Raw genomic sequence first — 14,398 nt, 5'->3', positions numbered from 1 at the left:
AAAAATATTTATTAAGACAAAATTGGAAACAACATCATTGGAAAGCTAATAAATCTTAATTGACCTATAGCTTTAAATAGCCAAAAGAGTAAATTAATCCCAGAATAAAGAGTTTAACTATAAATGGTAAAATACCTTATAATGAAAGGAGGATGAGGAATGGAATTGTTGTGAATGAAATAATTTGCGTTTAGTCCTTTAGTACCGAATCACTAAAAAAATTTGGGTTTAATTGTTTAGGGGATCTGGATTTGACCATATGAAGCTACTCAGCCTATACATGCATGCTATCTGATCCACGTATAAGTTGTTTAGCTCATAGTGTATAGATTTTAGAGTTAATATCAAGAATTGTGAGGACAAATGAAGTTAGATATATTGATGCTTGAGTTGAATAAGTGTGCTAAGTTGGAAACCAAGTTAATGAATTATGAAAACAATCATGATATTTTTAGGGATCCCAAATGATCCGAATTAAGATCTAAATATTGCACATCAAATAATTGAATAAGGAAAGGATCCTGATGAATTGATCCTAATAATCAAGATGATTTGAGAAGATGGAAAGTACATTGTCATAACGATACTTTCCTTAAATCGAAAGAACATTAGGATTAAAAGTCTTAAAAACCAAAGATACTTTATAAAAGACATACTCCTACACAAGATCAAATTACATACAATTCTAAGCTTACATTAAGCATAGAATCTTTCAAACACCTAACCAACTTAAGTGTGGGACTATTTTTGGTCAGTACCATAATGGTACCTCAATGGCCTATTTGGCACTTATGATATGACTGGATTGGGATTGAAATTAGAACTTGGATTGAGGTTGAATGAGATAAGAATTGATGTTTGGTGCCAGTTGGATAGGACTACTTATATATATATATATATATAATTATTATTAAATTGAATATAAAGTTATCATATAACTTATTGATTTTTAAATTAAACAAAATGGTTTAAATTAGATAAGTTCAATATAAAAAATAGATAAGCCATCTATCTAATTATTTTTTAACAAAAATTTATCAAATTAATACATAAAATCATTAATATCAATTAGCATTTTACTTATTTATTTTACTTTTGGAAATAAGCATAATTTTATTCATTAAAAGATAGAATTAGAACAATTAGTTTGAAGAATGTGAAGAAGCCACTCAGGGCCTTCGTCAAACCAAAATTCATAAGAATCAAAATTGATAGCATGTTGAGCTAAATGATGAGTAACTCGATTAGTCTCACGACATGCGTATAAAAAAGCTAAAACCTGCATGGTTGGACATCAAAGGTTTAATCTCCTCCATAAGATAAAAGTCACTATCTAAAAAAGGATTAGGATCTTTAAGTAGAGTTATAGCAACTTGCAAATAAGATTTCTTAAATTTTGAGGAATCAAGAGATAAAGAAGATAAAGTTACTGGCCTAGTCATATTGAGAATAATGTTGAGGCAAACACCAAGGCTGATAAGGGCATACCCTCAATTGAGATTGGTGGCTCATCTAGGAACAAGGAATTTGAGGCTGAGAAGGCGATTTCTGAAGCCGTTAAGGAGGTTATCAAAGTTGTGAAGAATGCTAATATCAATTAAGATGCTTTTTATATTCTATATTTATTTAATGAATACTTTGTATAATTTATCATTTATAATGAAATGAATTTAAGGCTTTTTTTTTATTTCAATCTTCCTTAGTCTTTCTTTATCGCCTTAGTTGAAATTAAACATTTTTCATATTTCTATTTTGATTTCAACTAGACATTCACTGGCTAAAGTAAAGTACTAGTGACATTTTCTTTTGTTTGGATCAACTTACACATAGCCTAAATAAAACACTATATGATCTAATATTGGTTGAAGTAACTTATTCTTTCATTAAAAATAATTTCATTCAATTCAAATTTATATTACATTTAGCTTAAATAAAATACATAACATATATATATATATATCTATTTTTTTTTTTTAGCTAATAAAAAAATCATTGAAGTATAAATTTGTCAAGATGAAACACATTCTTTACTCATAGTTTTTCCATTTAACTTCTTAAAAAACCCAAATGTCTTATGATTAATTCTAGAAGATAAACTGTCATATTGGACTATTGTAGTCACTACAATTTTATTTTTCCCAATCTTAGATCCCCAATCAATTGGTTTGTTGTTTTCCAAACATTCTATTTGACTTGTAGTCATCCCAGCATGCAGCCAATTTGTAGCATTTTGGTCCAAGATCAAACAGTCATCATCTCAAAATGTATTTGATTGAAGATATGTTATTTTAATAAGCTAATTGCACCAAAGACAAAAATTAAAAAAAAAAAACAAAAGGGAAAAGTGGACAAAACCTAAAGATAGACAAGACCTTGTTAGCCTTATTAAGCAAAAACCTAGTGGGAAAATCTTAATAAGGACAAAAAAGTACTAGCATACTAGGATAAGAATTTAATGTAAATGTTGATGCTAAAGTAGATAAATATTTAAGTAGATGAATATCTTTTAAGATATTTTGAATTCCAACTACATGAAAACGTTTTTCCTTCCATGCCTTCCAATTTCTAGGTTTCGGCCCGAAGAATTTATTTATAAGGTCCTTCCTAGTTAGGTCCTAATTTACCTAAATTGATCTCCAAAATATTCTAAAATACATTCTGCAATACTAGATTTTCGACATGAAATTGTCTTGGCCTAGCATTTAAACTACAATATTGTGCTACTAGATGTTAATATTTATTGAGATGTATAGTAGCTACCACTCCTTTTCCTTCAGCTTTATCTAGTGCTTGTACCATCAAGGAATTTTTCTACATTTGGAATTGGCCTCTAGTTCATAATGTGGTTTATGAAACCTCTACAAGTACTACTACCTCCATGTCATGTCATGCATAAGAAAGAATGGCATTTTGCTAGTTGGAGTCTGAGTAATTGTTCAATAAGACCATAAGACTCTTGGTAGCTTTGATGCTCCTTTCCTTTAGATTCCTCCAACCTTTTTTTTAATATGTTTAAAATAGTATTATTTATTGCTTCTGCTTGTCCATTCCCTTGTAGATATCTTGGAGTTGAATATTTGACCTAGGTCATCCACTGACCAAAAAAAAAAAAATCTTTAAATTTTGAACTTATGAACAGGTATTCATTATTTGCTATTAAGATCTTTTGCAACCAGGATATATAGATAATATTTTTCCAAATGAATTGAATGGGCTATGTTCCTTTAATGTTAAAGTATGATTCAACCTCCACAAACTTTGAAAAATAATTCAATATTATTACAATGAATCTTATTTGTGCTAGTTTCATGGTTTAAGGTCTTATTATATCCAACTATCATTGCATAAAAGGCCAAGGATTCAAGATAGATGTTAACCCGTTAGATGGTATTTGAGGTGTTGGAGCAGATATTTGACACTAATCATAGCTTTCAAAAGTATCAACCAATAGAATCCATGAAGCATGACTTCCCTTGTAAATGCTTTTTCTCTCAATTGGTTTCCACATTGTCCTTTAGGCATTTATGCTATTATCTTCTTGACTACCTCTTTTCTTAGACATCGCGGTAAAGGTCCTCCATATTAACTCTTGTAGAGATATCTGTCTTTATAGCAAACAATATCTTGTAGATTTCATTCTTTACTTTCTAGCTTCAAACTTGTCATTTGGTTGCTTACCATTGGTGATATATTCTATCTCATTCATGTAGCCTTATTACTTTTAAGTATCAATTGCCATGATTCTTTCTTTGAGTCTTATGCTTTGCTCTCAAAGATGTGCAAATTTTAAAACGCGCAAGTGCACAAGTTTATTGGAATATAGACTATTAAGTAATGAAATTGAATTCATAGGGATTGGTAGAGAATTTAGTCTAAAATCTAATTCAATTACTTTAATATTTTAATTTAAATTAAAATCAATTTGGTGTAAAGAAAAATTGATAAAACTAATGAGAAAAAATAATTAAAACTAGTAGAATTAAGATTAATTCAAGAGATTAAAGTTATTAAGGTTTCTGGATCCACCACTATTCAATTAAAGAATTCTCAAACTATCAATTAATTTCCACAATTAGAGCAATGGCTTGAAATCTATCTATGTCATCTCATGGATATGACAATTCAGTCTAGATTAAATAAATCATAGATGGGTTCTTTTGCCAATCCAAGTAATATACCCAAACATTTAATATATCAAAGTCAATAAAAAGAAAATATTAAATCAAAGGAATATCAACTGACATTAAGAAATAAGGCAGATATCCATTAAACATAATTCTAACAATAACAAATACTTGCTAAAATTGATGAAAGTAATTCATGTTTAACAATGTTTAAAAGAGAACCGTAAATATTGAAGAACTTATGGGGGAATATAAATCAATATTAAGAAAATCCCCAAATCAAATAGGGTATCATCTTTAACCTTGGTACAAGAAAATTAAATAGACATAGAAGATGAGAAAACTATCAAAATCTTGAGGTTGGCCATGAAGAGAAAGAAAATCCTAAATATTCTTTTTATTCTCTGTTTTCTCTCTTTCATTTGCCACATGCTCTTTTCTTTCCAATAGCCTCTGATTGTTGTCGCAAGCAATCTCTCTAAAAAAAATTCTCTACTTGTTGACATTGGCCCCTTTTTCAAAAGTCTTCCATTTTTCGTGTCTTTTCTTCACGTGCTAACCCTCTAAAGGTAATGGTCCTTGGCCTTCTAATCTTTACTTTTTTTTTCCTTTTACCTAATACCAAAACAAAAACAAAAACTCAATAATTAATTTATATTAAATATTATAAATAATTAAAGTAAACATAAATAAAAGGTGGAATACATATAAAATATACACTTAACAAAAGGTATTACATTGGGATTGTTCTCCTTGCTTTCATTAATATTGTTGAAGCAATATTAGCCAATGCATCCGTGTGGCTGTTGTCTTCCCTTGGAAGTTGCTTCAATTTAACTTTATCAAAATTTTTGAAAAAATTCCTTCACTTTCTCCTGGTATGAAGTCATTACTGAATCCTTGGTTAAATATTCCTCGTTCACGTATTTCACCATTAACTGAGAATCATTGAAAATGTTAATCGATTTTGCTTTAAATTGATATGCAATCCAAGTGTAGCTATCAAGGCTCATATTTGGCCTCATTATTGGAAGCTTTAAATGAGAAATGTAAGAAATGCTTTATCGAGTCTCTACTTGGGCCCTTCATCAATATTCCAACATCATTTCCTTTCGAATTGGGTGAGCCATCTACATACAAACTTTTTGTTGGGAGATTTTCTATATTCATTTAATCCTTCCTTGCTCTGTTGAGGCCTTTAATGTAGAGAAATCTACCAATACTTGCAACTTCATTGCTGTCCTTAGTATATATATATTATACCAAACTCTCCCAACTCAATTACATATAAAATGAGGTTTCTCGCTAAGTCTGCTTTGTGTAAAACTGCCTTCAGCTTATAAACAATGACTACCTTGATCATGTGACACTAAAACAATATGTGCCTCTTTTATTCATGAACAATGTCTTCTTTTGATCATCAAGTTGCACTAGGATTTGGTTATATCTGAGAATGCATTTAGGAAGCTCATTATCTCATATCATACTTTTGCATCCACCAACATATCAATTTTTTGAAAGTGAGAAGCTATCTTTAAGATATGCTTTGTTTAAATCTGTAAAATTGATACATACTTTGTTCTTCTCATTCTTCTTCTTCCCCACCACCTCATTTGCAAGCTAATGTGGGTAGTGGACTTCTTGAGTCACATTGTTCTTTTTTTTTTTTTTTTCCCAACTTATCTATTTCATTGTTACCCTTTAGGTGGAAAAAATTTCCTCCCTTTTTGTCTAATAGGTATGTTGGATCCACACCCAATTTGTAGTTGTAACACACTACAAATGGAGCATTCACAAAGAGCTCTTAGAAAATCGATGAGTCTCATCCTTATTTCTTATGTGAGTTTCACCCAAATTTGGATTATTTGTTCAGACCGAGATGAATAAAGAACTGCTTCTTCAATCTGCTCCATGTTTCCATCCTCGATTTCCACTACTAGGATGCTCAGGTTTTGTAATTGCTATTTATCACCATGTGTTTTGCCATTCATTGTCGTCACATAGCAACTTCGAGCAATGATCTGTTCTCCCATTAGTGTTTGAATTCCATCTTTCGTCGAGAATTTGACCTTCTAATGAAAAGTTAATAGTATCGCTTTTATTTCTTCTAAGCCTCCCTAAGTTTACATTGTATGCTAAAGAGGCACATATCACCATCATAATGTAGAAAAAAGTGATGCCATGAGTTATAATAGAACGAATGACTTTTCCCTTCATGGCACTCATCTCACATTGAATCCAACTAAGTTCATGGTTAACGTTGCAATGTTTTTCTCTTCACATCCTAGTTGCATAGAGTCACAAGAAAGATGATATAAGCAAAGCTCCCATTGTCTATAAATATCCTCTTTACTTTGTAATTTGTTGTGTCTAAATTAACCACCAATGCATCATCACGGGGCATATGAGCCCCCCTTTCACCTTCCTTAGTGAATATGATGTTTGGAGTTGGTGCCAAATCTACAATGCTTACTTCTTTTGAAGCTTTCATTGCATGCCTTTTTCTTGCCAACATTGTATTATCACAGCTGGTGAATCTTCCATGAGTCTAAATCACCTTTTGCGATTGTGCATTCTCAGCCACTTGTGTTTAAGTTGTTTCGCTATTATGCAACAATTTTCTTTCTTCCCTGTTATGCAACGATTTTAGGAGTATCCTCTTTTGATCAAATTATATATCTCTTATTTAAGTTGCTTGCAATCTTCCATCAATTGACCCACATTATTATGAAATGCACACATTTAGCCATGTTTCTTCAACCATTTGATAAAGTCCTTATTTTGTAAGTTCTTTGAAGGATCTAAGAGATGACCATCCTTTTTCTCTGCTTGTTTGAAATCTCTTTTTGGTTTTTTCCTTTTTGATTTTTCCTTTCTAAGTATTTCTTCTTTCTTCCTTTCTTCCACTTCGTTCCATCTTCATTGCTTATTCTCTTTCTTGAGGTTTATATATTTCCTAGATTGAGGTAATTAATCAGCCATTATTTGTGGCTGGTTTTTTGCTAGTGAACCATATATATGATTTTCTTTTAATACTCCTTTCCTAAAAATAATAACTGCAATAGACTCTTCGCAGTCAACTATTTCTACATTTTCTTTATTGGATCTTTGTTACATAACTCTTTAATGTTTGTTTTTCATTTGAGTAATTAAGAAAATATTACTGGCTTCCTTCCTCGTTTTGTTGGTAGAAGTAGTTTAGCAAATCATTTCATGAGCTTTTCATAAAAAAATCAATTAATCTTGATGGAAACCAATGGAACTAACTTAAAGTTGCCCCTTTAAACTGGATGGAAACAATTTACACATCATTACCTCTCTTTCATTGTTTGAAATTCTCACTTGAAATATAGCCTATTCAAAAATCATGATATGATCCCTTAGGTTAGTAGTTCCATCGAAGAGCTCAAATTTAGATGTCATAAAATGTGGGCGAGGGTTTTGTGTCGTTTATTCATTCAGTGAAAGGATTCTGAGACAAACTACTAAGTTTTCCTCTATTAAATTGATACTCCTTTTCTTTCTTCACTTTCAATTTTTTAAGTTATTATATGGCACAGATCTTGAGATACTTTGAGAGGTTTAGTCATATATAATCATGATCTCATTGGTTACATTTTTTGTTCATGTGATGTTCTATCATAATAGAATAATCTTTTCTCTTTTTTCATTCCTCTTTTTGCTACATGCACTATCTTCCTTTGGATAAAAAAAACTCTCCAAAGATCGATCTGATACTCTCATGGTCTTAATTTTCTATATTTACTATGATCATTTAAATTGTCATTTTTTTTAGAGATCTCCTTTCTTCTTGGATAGTCATATTCTACACATCCTAATTCTGACCATCTAGTATCTAATCTTGTCTATAATTATCTATAATTATCCAAATATGGAGTGGTTAGACCATTATTAATTAATGGTCTATTTGAGGTTTTGAACATTAGGATTTCACACATCATTTCTTGCGATCCTAGATACTAAGAGAGCACCTAGTGATATGAACGTAGTTTGACTCGTGCCTAAACCCATATTAATTAGTCCGGATCTCAATTAAGTTCAAGTTCTTATAGGAAAACCTTAACCCCTAACCAACCTGTGATTAAAATTCTTGGTATAATGAAGACGCCACAATAGGTTATGCAAGTCCTATTGATAAGTCAAAACTAAAACACTCACTCTCTAATGGTGTTTTAGGTGTTCAAAGAGAATAAAGAGAATTCTATCTCACAATTAATTTTCTGAATATTATTAAAGGTTTATTCTTCCTAAAAAATAAGCCTTTAAATAGGTTGAAGTCACTAAGCAATAAACCCTAGAAACTTAGGTTAAAACTGGCCACCAAAGAGAAAAGGAAACATGTTGGCCAATTCTCACACTATTTTCCTAAACTAATTTGTATCAATTAATTCCTTTATTTGGACTTAGGAATTAATTAATTTACAATGAAAATAATACGATAATACCTTTCCTAAGTTGATTTTTCTAGAAAAAAAAATAAATAAAACCAAATAAAAGACTAATTTCCTAAAACAAAAAGTCAAAATCAAATTAGGAAACTATTTGACTATCTTTCTAACTAAGCTATTTTTTACCAATCTTTGACCAATTTAAGCTCTAAATCAGCTTCCATATGCCTTGTAGGATGGCAAATAAGATTATTGTTGAGTTCCACATATTTTCCTTGATTGGAACAAAGAGAAAATGTCAACTCATCAAAATACAATAAAGCTAGCAGATAATACAACAAAACCAGTTATGTCTTCCTCCTATGCACACAAATCCATTTTAGATGCTTTTGATTATGCCTTGACTTGATTCCATGACCTCTTAGTGATATTCATTGAATCCATAAAGTGTTAGATCCATTCCTTGCTGGCCGAAGTCCATATTTGCACTAAACAGCTACCCGAGTCTGTATCTGTCTCCACCACTTAGATGTTTAAAACAGGTTTTGTATCTTCGGGTATTGACAAGCCCTTTTGAGAATTAATTACTCCCTGTATAAAGGCAGCCAGGTTATCCTTAAATCTCTTTTCTTGAGCTCTAGCGATTGGTTTGGTCTTTATCTGTATCGGATCAGCACCCCAGCGGATTATCGGTTGTGCGGGTTCCGGCGAATTCTCATCATTCCCCTCCTCTTGAAAAGGATTTGCCCTCAAATCAAAGTCATCACCAGCAGAAAAAGGAGATAAGTCAGCAACATTAAATGTGACACTAACATTATACTCACCTAACAAATCAAGTTTATAAGCATTGTCATTTATCCGCTTCAAAACTTGAAAAGGTCCATCTCCACGCGACATAAGTTTGGACTTCCTTTGTTCGGAAACCTCTCCTTTCTTAGGTGAAACCAAACCCAATCTCTAGGTTCAAAGACAACTTTTTTTCGACCTTGATTAGCACTCCTTGCATATTGCTCGGTCCTCCTCTCAATATTTTCCTTTGTCTTTTCATGAATCTGTTTCACAAAATCAACTTTTTATTTTCCATCGAGATTAGCACTTTCAATTAAAGGTAAAAGTGTTAAATCTAATGAAGTCAAAGGATTAAAACCATAAACAATCTCAAATGGTGTATATTTAGTGGCTGAATGCAAAGACCTATTATAAGCAATTCAACATGTGGCAAACATTCCTCCCATGTTCTTAAATTTCTACTAATTAAAGTCCGTAACAATGCAGATAAAGTTTTATTTACTACCTTAGTTTGTCCATCAGTTTGTGAATGACAATTAGCTGAAAATAAAATTTTAGTTCCTAACTTAGCCCTCAAAGTTTTCCAAAAATAACTTAAGAACTTAGCATCCCTATCCGAAACAATTGTTCTAGGCATACCATGCAATCTTACAATTTTTTTAAAGAATAAGTTAGCAATATTAGATGTATCATCAGTTTTATTACATGCAAGAAAATGTGCCATCTTAGAAAATCTATCCACATCAACAAAAATTTAATCCTTACCTGTCCTTGACCTAAGTAAACTAAGAATAAAATCCATAGACAAATCCACCCAAGGAAAGGAAGGAATCGGCAATGGGAGGTACAAACTGTGCGGCTTCAACTTGGACTTGGATTTTCGGCACTTCAAGCATCTTTCATATATTCTCTTCATATCTATCCTCTTGTTAGGCTAATAAAAGTGTTCTTGCAGCAAGGATAAAGTTTTTAAAAGACCAAAATGACCCATTAAACCACCCCCATGACCTTCCCAAACTAGTAACTCCCTAATGCTATAATTAGGCACCCAAAGTTTGTTTTCCCTAAACAAATACCCCTTAAAGATGTAAAATTTATTAAAATCATGCTTTGTACAGGTCATAGATATTTCTTTAAAGTCACTATCATGCTTATAAAGTTCTTTTAATTGTTCATATCCAAGCAATCTAGCATCTAAGGTAGAAAATAATACATACCTTTGGGATAATGCATCGACGACCACATTTTACTTACCTTTTTTGTAGCAGATGACATAAGGAAAAGTTTCAATGAACTCAATCCACTTAGCATGCCTTCGATTGAGCTTTCTTGGACCTTTAATGTGCTTCAAAGATTTATGATCCTTATGAATCACAAATTCCTTCGGCATTAGGTAATGCTACCACGTTTCCAAAGCTCTCACCAAAGTATACATCTCTTTATCATATGTCAGGTAGTTTAGTGCAGCTCCATCCAATTTCTCACTAAAGTAGGCTATGGGCCTTCCTTCTTGCATTAAAATAGCTTCAATACCTACATCCGAAGTGTTACACTCAATTTCAAAAGTCTTAGAAAAATTTGGCAAAACTAGTAAAGGTGCATTGGCTAATTTTTCTTTTAACATATTATAAGATTTATCTTGTACTTCCCCCCATTTGAAGCCAATTCTTCTTTAGAACTTCGGTCAAAGGTGCTATGATGGTGCTAAAATCCTTGAAAAATCTTCAATAAAAACTAGCCAAACCATGAAAACTTCTCACTTAGATAATGGAGATCTAGGTTTCGGCCACTCTTGGATTGCTTTCACCTTGGATTGATTAACTTTAATCCCTGTAGCATTTACAATAAATCCTAGAAAAACAGGTTAACTTTTACAAAAATCACACTTTTTCAAGATATCAAACAACCTTTCCTTCTTAATAATATTTAGAACTTGCCTAAGATATTCTACATGCTCATTTATATGCCTACTATATACAAAAATATCATTAAAATAAACAACCACAAATTTTCCAATGAATGGTGCTTGGCATGATTCGTTAATCTCATGAAAGTGCTTAGTGTATTAGTTAAACCAAAAGGTATCACTAACCATTCATACAATCCGTACTTAGTCTTAACTGCAGTTTTCCATTAATCCCCCTCTTTCATTATAATTTGATGATATCCACTCCTAAGAGCAATTTTGTAAACATACATGCACCATGCAATTCATCTAACATGCAATTAATGGTAATATTATTTATAGCACTACAATCTACAAGCATGCACTATGACTATGAACCATCTTTTTTAGGAACTACTAAAACTTGAACAGTACATGGACTCATACTTTCCTTAATGTATCCTTTATCAAGCAACTCACTTACCTGCCTTTGTAGCTCCTTTATCTTCTCGAGATTACTTCTATATGTGGGCCTATTTGGAATTGTAGCTTTTGGCACCAAATCAATTTGATGCTTAATCCCTTGGATAGGTGGTAATCCATTAGAAATTTCCTCTAGGAAGACATCATTAAATTCCTACAAAAGAGAATAAATAGAACTTGGCAATTCAAGTTCTTTGGAATTAGCTTAATCATTTAAAATACATCTTTATAAATCATGACCAACAATGGTTTCTTCCCCAAGATGGCTTTATTAACATCACCAAAAGTAAGATAATTTTTTTTTCTTCTCTTTTCTCTCTTTTTCTTTCTCACTCACGGGTTCACTCTCATTCTCGGGTTTCTCACCATTTCTCTCGGTTTTGTCCTCTCTCTCCCCTTCTCGGCCTTCTCTCTTTCTTTACCCTCAATCTTGAGTTTAGGACATTTACTTGGTTGGTCTTGCTTGGCTTTGACTCCTTGGATTGATGTTATGACCGTGGGTGCCACATTAGTTCTTTGCTTGAGCCTTTCCTCCTCCCTCCTTTGTTGTATTTGAAGTTGGTCTCTAAATACCTCTTTGGGAGTCAATGGTTCTATCTTGACCTTTTTACCTTTAAATCTAAAAATAATAGCATTCTCTCGGCTATAATGTATAGTGTCTTTATCAAATTGTCATGGTTTACCTAATAGAATATGATCCGCATACATGGGAACAACATCACACAATACAACATCCACATATTTATCAATGCTGAATTTTACTTTGGCTTGTTTATTAACTTTCATCTTACCACTATCATTAAGCCATTGTAATCTATATGGTTCTAGATGATTAATTATTGCTAAGCCTAATTTATCAACCACAACATTACTAATTACATTAGCATAACTTCCACTATCAATTATCATGCGACAAATCTTACCTTGGATTTCACCATGAGTGTGGAAGATGTTCTCTCTTTGAAGTTGCTCCTCATCTTTGTACATGGTCAAAACTTTTCTACTCAGCAAACTCAATTCAGCCATAGATGCCTTAAGTGTTTTGGATTCTTCAAGTTCTTCATCTCCCACTTCCTCACCATCAATTTCGGTTTCAGCATCACTTTCTTCACTTTTAGATTCTGATTCACCATTACCTTTCAACACCATGATTCTCCTATTCAGGCATTGGCTAGCGATGTGTCCCCATCCCTAGCACTTAAAACACACAATATCATATGTTCTAGAAGATTTAGGATCAAGTTACCTTCATTCTTTGGTGCTTGGACATATTCGGCTTTAGACTCCTTTTTTGGCTGATCAGTGCTTTCCTCACCTAGTTTCGGTTTTGACTTGTAATCATATGTGGGATTGCTTCTCCAAGCACTTGGATTTGACCTCCCGATGTTGGATACTCCTCCAAGCCATGTACTTGTGCCCCTCCTCTTAAATTGATTCTCAAGTTTGGTAGCCACATGCAACATCTCTTCCAATTCCATATATTATTGTAATTCCAAGTTATTGGCTATCTTTCAATTCAATCCACCTAGAAACCGTGCCATGTTGCATCTCTTTCTTCATTCATGCTCAATCTCATTATGAGCATCTCTATCTCCTTGTAATAATCCTCCACGGACCTAATACCTTGTGATAATGATTGGAGTCTTTGATGCAGCAATCTATGGTAATGAGCCGGTACAAATTGCTTCCTCATGGCTTGATGCGAATCCGTCCGTGCCCGCACAACCGATAACCCACTCGGTTGCTAACCCGATATGAATGAAGACCGGGCCGATCACCAGAGCTCAAGTCAAGAGGTTTACAGACAACCTTGTTGCCTTTATCTAGGGAGTAATTCATTCTTAAGAGGGCTTGTCCATACTTGAAGATCCAAGACCTGTTTTGGGCATACAAGTGGTAGAAGCCGATACGGACCTGTGTAGTAGTTTTGGTGCATTTATGGAATCCTGGTAGCAAGAAATGGTTCCAACTCTTTATGGATTCAATAAATATCACTAAGAGGTCATAGAAACAAGTCAAGGCATAAGTAAAACCAACTTGCACAGATAGCTTCAAAATTTGGCCGAAAATCGTTGTATTGCTTTACTGTATTTTACTAAGTTGGCTTTTTTTCTTTCCTCCAAGCAAGGGCAAGGTGTGGGACTCCATAATAATCCTATTTGGCATCCTACAAAGCATATAGAAGCTGCTTTGGAGCTCAAATTGGTCAAAGATTGGTTAAAGTCAACTTAGTCAAAAAGCTAGTATTTTAGTTTCCTAATTTGATTCTACTTGTTGTTTTAGGAAATTACCATTAATTTTATTTATTTATTTATTTCTAGACAAATAAGTTTAGGAAAGTTATTATTTTATTATTTTCATTGTAAATTAATTAATTCCTAATTCAAAATAAAAGAATTAATTAATCCAAATTAAATTAGGAAAGGAGGAGACTTTCGACCATATTAGGATTCTTCATTGCATGGCTAGTTTTTCCTTTTTGTTTTAGGGTTTTATTTTGTTTTCTCTTAGCCTATAAAAGGGCTTGTTTTTTAGGAAGAACACACCATTAATAATATTTAGAATTTATTTTGTGAGATTGAATTTCTCTTTGTTCTTTTGAACACCTAAAACACCATTAGTGAGTTAGTGTTTTAGTTTGACTTATCAATAGGAATTCCATCACCTATTGTGGCATCTTCGATATACTAAGGTTTCTAATCACAGAT

The sequence above is a fragment of the Ziziphus jujuba genome, chromosome 5 (genome assembly GCF_031755915.1).
Source record: "Ziziphus jujuba cultivar Dongzao chromosome 5, ASM3175591v1".
NCBI classification, from domain to species: Eukaryota; Viridiplantae; Streptophyta; class Magnoliopsida; order Rosales; family Rhamnaceae; genus Ziziphus; species Ziziphus jujuba.
Note: the sequence above shows the minus strand (reverse complement) of the source record.